The sequence below is a fragment of the Octopus sinensis genome, linkage group LG2, assembly GCF_006345805.1.
Source record: "Octopus sinensis linkage group LG2, ASM634580v1, whole genome shotgun sequence".
Classification (NCBI taxonomy): domain Eukaryota; kingdom Metazoa; phylum Mollusca; class Cephalopoda; order Octopoda; family Octopodidae; genus Octopus; species Octopus sinensis.
Window position 1 is genome coordinate 49,698,471 of NC_042998.1, and position 9,054 is coordinate 49,707,524.

Consider the following 9,054-nt stretch of genomic DNA (forward strand, 5'->3'; position numbering starts at 1 on the left):
GTTTGTCTGTTATAACTTGGCTTTGTAAACTGATTGAAAGCGCGCATGTGTACAGCTGTATTAACGTTACCATCCCACTGCTACTCTGTATATGTCACTTACACAAATCTGTTCTCCTCTTCCCTGATATCAGTCACTCTACCTAAGCCACCTTATTTCTCTCACACTAATACTCTCGCAGTCTTCTCAGTTTTTCCCAAAATAACTCACCCTACCATTACAATTTTATAAGTTATAAAGTAATATCTTTTTCTATATAGGAGCGTCCACTTCCCAGTTATCCAAGAGAATTTCAATCCATTATTCAACATTCAGGGATAGTAAAAAACGACATAGTACAGGGCTAAGTAAATTAGTTTGGCGTCTTAAAGACAATAATATAGATTTCAAGTTAGATTGGTTCATACTGTCTGTATCCTTTCCTTTTGATAAGGGCAGGAGATTTTGTAACATTTGCAACTCTGAGCTCTTCCATATCCTCTTCTCTAAGGTTTCCCTTGTAAACACACTCATAGAGAAATCGTATAAATGTAAACTGGCAGAAACATACTTTTTACTCATACAAATGATTACGATAGGCATCGTGGTTTGAACAATTAGCTTAACGTGCACTCCACTTCAATAGCGAAATTCTTTCCTAAACCTTTGAACATTCTTAATCAACGTACCCTTCCCTTTCCACTGGTTCCCTACCTATCATTCCTTTAACCCTTCTCTTCCTACTATCTAACTTTGACGTCAATTCTTCTATCGGTTTTTTTAAAAACACTTATCGTTTTGTTTACCATGTAGGCGGTCATCGGAATTTTTGTTTGTCTTGTTGCCGAGAGAGGCTCCCTTTCTTTCCTGATGAGAAGATTGCATCTTGCACCCTTTATTCCTTTGGAATGAAACCATGTTGTCTTCAAAACATATGTCGAGAGTAAAGGAACTTTGTTAACATCTTCGTTCGACTCCATTCTTTCATTTATTCATTTATAACACACAAATTTCTGCACCACATGAACCCGGAGTTTCTACCCTTGAACAGGTAGTTTTAACCGTGTTTCTGACGTGAATTTGCTACCCTGGTATCGGTTCAACGAATTTTCCATGCTGACGATAAACATAGGATAATTCATTCACCTATTGAAATATATATATATATATATATATATATATATATATATATATAATCAACTAATAAGGGTGAGAAAATTGGATACTAATTTAATAGTACATCCATTTAACATTTATATATATTATATATATATATATATATATATATATATATATATATATACATACACACATATATACATACATATATACACATGTACACACACACACATATGTATATACATATTGGTGATAACAACAACAGGAGGTTGTAACCAATACCTTTCCATGTTCTTTTTTATTGTAACTTTCAACTTCGAAATATACACCTCTTTAGCAACTGCAAGTTACAATAATGTCACCAACTCTTGCTCTAGTGAAACAGAAGTAAACATAAGTCGTTTTACTGAAAATTAACGGAAGAATACATTGGTTTCCTGAATATTTCTATATATGACTAGCATAAAAAAAAAAGAAAGAAAGGAAAGAAAATCTCATTCTCTTCTACTCGGCTTGAAAACAATCTCTTTCATTGATAGCCTTGAGAGTTGATAATTCTCTTAAGTGTTGCAAAGTTGCAAATGGTGAAATATCAAAGGATCTAACGTTTCCATTTTCTCGAGAAATATAGTCGAAGTTTCACAAATCTCTGATGCAGTTTGTCATTCTCTTTGGAAAAAGTGGATTAAGTTCACTTTAGCCTGTAAGTATTCAGTGAGCCATTCATCATGATTTCTGTTATGTTTTCTTCCGAGAGAATCAATGTAATTTTTATAACTTGATTTTATTTCCAGGATAATCTTCCTAATATTTATGTCTCTCCAAGCATATTCGAACACAGCGTAGTGTTAAGATAGATTTGTTGCGCAAATTAGTTTTCTGGTGTAAATTCTTCGTCGTCCACAATGGTTTATAATATGTTTCTTACATCAATCACCAATATTAGGCTATGTTGAGTGCTAGTATTTTCTTCCAAGCATAAAGTCTGATACCAATGTGACAATATTAAATCTTTCAAAGACAATATGAAACACAATTGCGTTTTAATCTTATATTCTGTTGATAAACGATCGGTGTAAGAGAGATAGTAATGCTTCGCATTAAAAGCTTAAAGGTACTTAGTTATATCTTTATATATTATGAATTTCACTCGGCGACGCCGGTTTTGTCTTTCATGAATCCAGGGTCGACAAAATAAGTACTATCAAATAATTCAGGGAATGTATTGAGATTGATCCGGGCGACTCTGTTATTCCCTTGCCTCAACGTAAGAATTTATACTTGTCCCTCGGAATTCAATACTCTTTACTCTTTACTCTTTTACTTGTTTCAGTCATTTGACTGTGGCCATGCTGGAGCACCACCTTTAGTTGAGCAAATCGACCCCAGGACTTATTCTTTGTAAATCTAGTACTTATTCTATCTGTCTCTTTTGCCGAACCGCTAAGTTACGGGGACGTAAACACACCAGCATCAGTTGTCAAGCGATGTTGGGGGGGGGGGGTGGCAAACACAGACACCCAAACATATACACACACATACATATATATATATACATATATACGACGGGCTTCTTTCAGTTTCCATTTACCAAATCCACTCACAAGGCTTTGGTCGGCCCGAAGCTATAGTAGAAGACACTTGACCAAGGTGCTACGCAGTGGGACTGAACCCAGAACCATGTGGTTCGTAAGCAAGCTACTTACCACACAGCCAATATATATATTTTTATTTAACGTCTGAAAATATCTGCGAACATATAACCATATGCACATGTATCACCCACTTGTGTGTGTCGTATACTTTGAATTCAAATGCCTTGACATTGGTGGTTTTTGAAAGAAATACAAATACAGTTCGTGTGATAAGAAGTTTTGCTTCACAAGCATATGGTTCCGGGTTCAGTCCCACGGTGCGGAACCTTGGACAAATGTGTTCCACTTTAGCTTCGAGTCTACCAAAGGTTTGTATGTGGATTTGGTAGACGGAAACTGGAAGATCGATTCCTAGACTGGGCATTGCGTTGTGTTCTTGGGAAAAACACTTCATTTCGCGTTGCCCTGCTATCTTTTCGTCGTCTGACATGTGCAAGTCGTGCACCTGTGCAGGTTATGTCGATTGGATCGGAAGAGTGAGCTTATGTGAACGCAAACATTTGATCAGTATAAACAAATCAAATGTGTGGTTGTCCAGCAGCAAATTGCAGAGACCTCATACGACGTCTAAAGATGAGAGAGTCCATCACACACACACACACACACCCACACACACACACACACACACACACACACGCACACACACACGCGCATACACACGCACACACACACATTTATGCGTGTGTGTCTTTGTGCCCCACCTCCGCTTGACAACCGGTGTTGGTGTGTTTACGTTCCTGTAATTTAGCGGCTCCGTAAAAGAAGCAGATAGAATAAGTACCAAGATTTACAAAAAAAAAAAAAAAGAAAAATACTGGGATCGATTCGTTCGATTAAAGTTCTTTAAGGCGGTGCTCCAGCATAGCCGCAGTGAAATGACTGAAACAAGTAAAAGATAAAAAAACCAAAAGTATATAGGCATACATACATGTGTGCGCGTGTGTGTTTGTGTTTGTGCGTTGATGTACCTGACCGATTACTTTGGGAATATGTATTAAGTAAACGTAATTTTGTGGAGGCGAAATGGCCCAGTGGTTAGGGCAGCAGACTCGCGGTCGGAGGATCGCGGTTTCGATTCCCAGACCGGGCGTTGTGTGTGTTTATTGAGAGAAAACACCTAAAGCTCCACGAGACTCCGACAGGAGGTGGTGGCGATCCCTGTTGTACTCTTTCGCCACAACATTCTTTCACTCTCTCTTCCTGTGTCTTGAGTAGCGCTGCGATGGACAGTCGTCCCGTTCAGCTGGGGGGAACACATACGCCACAGAAACCGGGAAACCGGGCCCATGAGTCTGGCTAGGCTTGAAAAGGGCTAAAAAAAAAAAAATTTTTACACTTCATTTCAAAATGGCTTCAATGCCAATTATGTATGACAAAAACACAACTAAATCTAAATACGTTATATTACGCTGACATCAACAGTTCTGTCACATTCTTAACAAAATCTTATTTTCTCAAAAATAGCCAATTCACTACAAATGACTTGCAGATTGTACTGCGTAAAACAGCATTTGCTTGGACTCATTGAAGCGACTACAGGATGGTTTATTATCTATTGTATGAAAACTTTCCTTATGGCAGATTATAACAAAGCATTAATTCTTTATAGCAGAACCTTTTTGTTGACCATTCAACGTTGATGGATGAAAACGAGAAAGAAACGACGATTCATGAGCTATTATTAGACTAGTGACCTGTTCTGAATGCTTGAAACAGAATGGGTTCCGCTAAAGAATGGTTCCACTCAAGGATCAAGCTGCAGCCTTTAAACACAGGACGGGTTAAGCTTCCGTGCGTTTTCGGTCTATAACTAACCTATTTGACTCACAAAACTTGGAGCATTTCACGGCTAATAATGTACATGTATGTAAAAGTCGCAATCTTTAATTTGAAAAGCAAAGAATGCAAGGCAAAGGCGACCTTGACGAAATACTGCAAAAAATTTCGGCCGGCATACTAAGGATTCAGCCAGCTCGCCGCCTTAATGCTTTTTATTCTTTATTCTTTTACTTACTTCAGTCATTTGACTACGGCCATGCTGGAGCACCGCCTTTAGTCGAACAAATCGACCCCAGGACTTATTCTTTGTAAGTCTAGTACTTATTCTATCGTTCTCTTTTGCCGAACCGCTAAGTTACGGGGACGTAAACACACCAGCATCGGTTGTCAAGCGATGTTTGGGGGATAAACACAGACACATATACATATATACATATATACGACGGGCTTCTTTCAGTTTCCGTCTACCAAATCCACTCACAAGGCTTTGGTCGACCCGAGACTATAGTAGAAGACACTTGTCCAAGGTGCCACGCAGTGGGACTGAACCCAGAACCATGTGGTTGTTAAGCAAGCTACTTACCACGCAGCCACTCCCGCGCCTGAAATATTGTTAGCAAAGGTTACTGGCATTGACAGAAAGTGGACGGTCTCTAAGACAATTTTAGCTTCAGAAATATAAACTTATTTTAGTGACGTCAGCTTTTGAACACGCCTTTTCTGGTGTAATGAAAAAAAAAAAAAGAAAGAAAGAAAGAAAAGAAAAGAGAAATAATATATTCCAGTATCGATCATAGAATATCTACTTGTCAAAATTAGACACAATAACACTAAAAGAGGAAGCGTCGAGAAAGAAAAAAACTAACATCAAAAAACTCCTTCAAAGATATAAAAATAATTTATGTTCAAAAAAGAAAGAGAAAGGAAGATGGAAGATAATAGGACAGAAAATGACTTTTGAAAAAAAAGATGAAAAGAAAATGGCAGAAGCAGAAATAGAAAACTACTTACAAAAGAGGATAAACATTGCGTAATTTTCAAAAGATGAAACAAGTGTTATCTATCTTAGTATATAGCTTCGTCTTCCTGCCGAAATAATTTTGTTACGTTATTTTCGAGTTATTACTTCCGACAGTGTCAACAACAATTCCGTTAGAAAACGTCGTATACAGTCTTATTTATGTTTTCAAAGCGAAAATAAACATTGGTAATGAAATATTAACTTACTTTTGAATAATTAGATTGATCTCTCTCAAATTAAGGCTAACTTCCGTTTGCCCTCATATCTTAAGTAAATTCCAAGATAACCGTATCTGGTTGGTTATGGAACCCGTTAGAAAGTTCAATATTTAATAGTTAAGCAGGGATGGCATAGAGCCCAGCTGAAGGCATAACACATAACTAAAGATATTTCGCGCATGCTAAGGCGGCGAGCTGGCAGAAACTTTAGCACGCTGGGCGAAATGCGTAGCCGTATTTCGTCTGTCGTTAAGTTCCGAGTTCAAATTCCGCCGAGGTCGACTTTGCCGTTCATCCTTTCGGGGTCGATAAATTAAGTACCAGTTACGCACTGGGGCCGATGTAATCGACTTAATCCGTTTGTCTGTCCTTGTTTGTCCCCTCTGTGTTTAGCCCCTTGTGGGTAGTAAAGAAATATATATTTAACACATGCCATTTCCGTCCACCTGGCTATAAACAACAATGTAGAATTGATGCAGTCTTGTATTAAAAGTGACAGAGTCAGTATATATATATATATATATATATATATATATATATATATATAATATATATATATATATATTATATATATATATATATATATATATATACATATTTGTGTTGACTTACGATAGTATCTTCCTATAATTACTGCAGTTCAGTGCTGAATGCAGCGGAGACAGTATAGCGTTTTTATGTTAACTTGCAATACTAGGTCTTCACATGAAACATTGAACTAGAGAAGCAGACAAGAAAACGAAGAGAAGCCAGATCAAGTAAGCAACTGTTTGTCTAGTAAATAGTAATAAAAAGGTCGCTGCTCCTCAGATCAATCACTGCTGTATCATGAAGGTGAGGGAAATAACATCGCAACAGGTGAATTATATAAACAGCTTTGCGGAAAAAATAAAAAGGTCATGACCACGGTTTGAATTACTGTTCAACAATAGAAATAGCGCAAAAGAACAATGACGATGCCACCACCACCATTATCATCAACAGCAGCAGCCGTTCAAGAATTTGGACCTGGAGATCTCCATTTCCAGCGACTTCGAGGGCCACGTCCCAGTGGTGTAGGGCGTCAACGAAGAGCCCTCGACTACAAGAAGACGACCAAAGTTTTTTTTCCAAGGTCTGGGGCCTCCCGCCCCTAAACCCTAGACCATCACCTAATCACCCTTACCCGTCTTGTAGCTTAACAACAACAACAACAACAACAACAACAACAACAACAATCAACAGCAGCAGGAGAAAAGAAAAATGCAAGAAATATACAGTTTTCTGAATGTCGGGAGATTGTTCTGCGGGCGACATTCAGTAGTACGGGAGTTTGCTTGAACCTTTTCTGTTTGATTGCCAATTTTCAGTCTCTTCAATTCCTGCTCGAATTGATTTCATATTCGGTGTAATGCTATAGTTTTATATGCTAATCAATGGCTTGAGATTCATTTTCGCCATCAATCAACAAACAAAGAGTTAATAACTTTTAAAGTTTTCCAATTTTGGGTAATTTTAGTCAGTCGTAAGCTACAGACACTTTCATGCCTGTTTCCGTAGTAACAAACCAAGCACAAGACCTCTTTTGTCTGCGAGAAAGCACGTGTTGACGAATATATTCTATTCACTAATGTAGTGGTGAGATGTGCTAAAAATAGGCCTTAAATCACACACCACCAAAGTTTTTGTTTTGGTTTTGGCCTAATCGTATGAATTCTCGCGTGTAGAACACAAATTCGCAAAAATTTTCTGAAAATTCCAAAAGAATAAAAAAGTTACGAGGGGTTATATCACGTGCGTAATATTCGACCAGTTTTACATTTGTTTACAGTTGACAACACATGCTGTCACGCAAAAAATGACAGCTTCCAAATCCTGTTTTCACCCTTGCCCGTCTTGTAGCTTAACAACAACAACAACAATCAAAAGCAGCAGGAGAAAAGAAAAATGCAAGAAATATACAATGATCAAACTTCAAACCACGATAAACATTTAAAAAAAAATTTCTAGAAAAAGTGAAATATCTCTTGAGATTCAGCTTGGAAAACTACATTGATGTACCAAATTTTAGTATTTTCAATAAACTTTGAATTTTCTAAAATAGGCAGTCAAACCGAAAAGATCCGTTTGCTTCAACAGAGTTGAACAGGTTTTACAATGCAACAATGACAGCGACGACGACGACGCCATCAACAACGAGGTCAATGACCAAAAAATTTTAGAATTGGAGACCTCGAATTTATATCTTCTTTCATAGTTATTTTGTGTTGTCGCAGTTTTTATTGTTGGAGTGAAACAACAATAGTAGCAAGAGCGATAACAAATAATTAATAGTTTATTTCAAACAGTTGGTTTAGGGCAATGACTGATCGATGAAGTAGTACAGTAAAGTAATTTGTGGACAATTTAAAATGTAGTTTTTTCTCTCTCTCCGAGACAAACTTGAGATTTTGCTTTACATTTATTATATTATTTATAAGTTTAAAACGAATGGACTGAGGCTTCAGATTTTTTTTTTCCAGTATCGGAAGTCTGCATTACTTAATGTTTAGTTGAAACATTTCTGAGCAAATTTAACAAATAGATATCGATTAATTGGAGAAGGAATATGCAATGTATTTGTTACAGTCTTTAAGAGCTTAAACAATGACCTCGGGGAAATGAAGAAAAAGAGAGAGAGAGAGAGAGAGAGAGAGAGAGAGAGAGAGAGAGAGAGAGAGAGGGAGAGTGTATTCTCAGCGGAGGGTCGGCAATATAGAGGTCCGTAGTTTTGTTACAGTTTCTTTTTGAAGGCTGTTGTTGCTGTTGTTGTTGTTGTTGTTGTTGTTGTTGTTGTTGTTAAGCAACAAGACGGGTAAGGGTGATTAGGTGATGGTCTAGGGCTTAGGGCAGGAGACCCCAGACCTTGGAAAAAAATATAAAAACTTTGGTCGTCTTGTTGTAGTCGAGGGCTCTTCGTTGACGCCCGACACCACTGGGAGGTGGCCCTCGAAGTCGCTGGAAATGGAGATCTCCAGGTCTAAATTCTTGAACGGCTGCTACTGCTGCTTCTCTTGCTGCTGTTGCTGCTGTTACAGTTGCAGTTGTTTTTTGTTGTTGCAGTGAAAGTTGTTGTTTGGCTCGGATAACGGCTCTGCTCATACACACCTATGGTCAAAGATGTCCTTGCTCTAACCACATGATCTTATATTTAATAATGCCACTGTAATATGGAGTCGATCAGTCAAATCTTAGCTTCGTTATTGTTATTATTTGTTATGGAGTAAGATATGGTCCAAGTGGCATTGTTCTCATTCACTGTCTT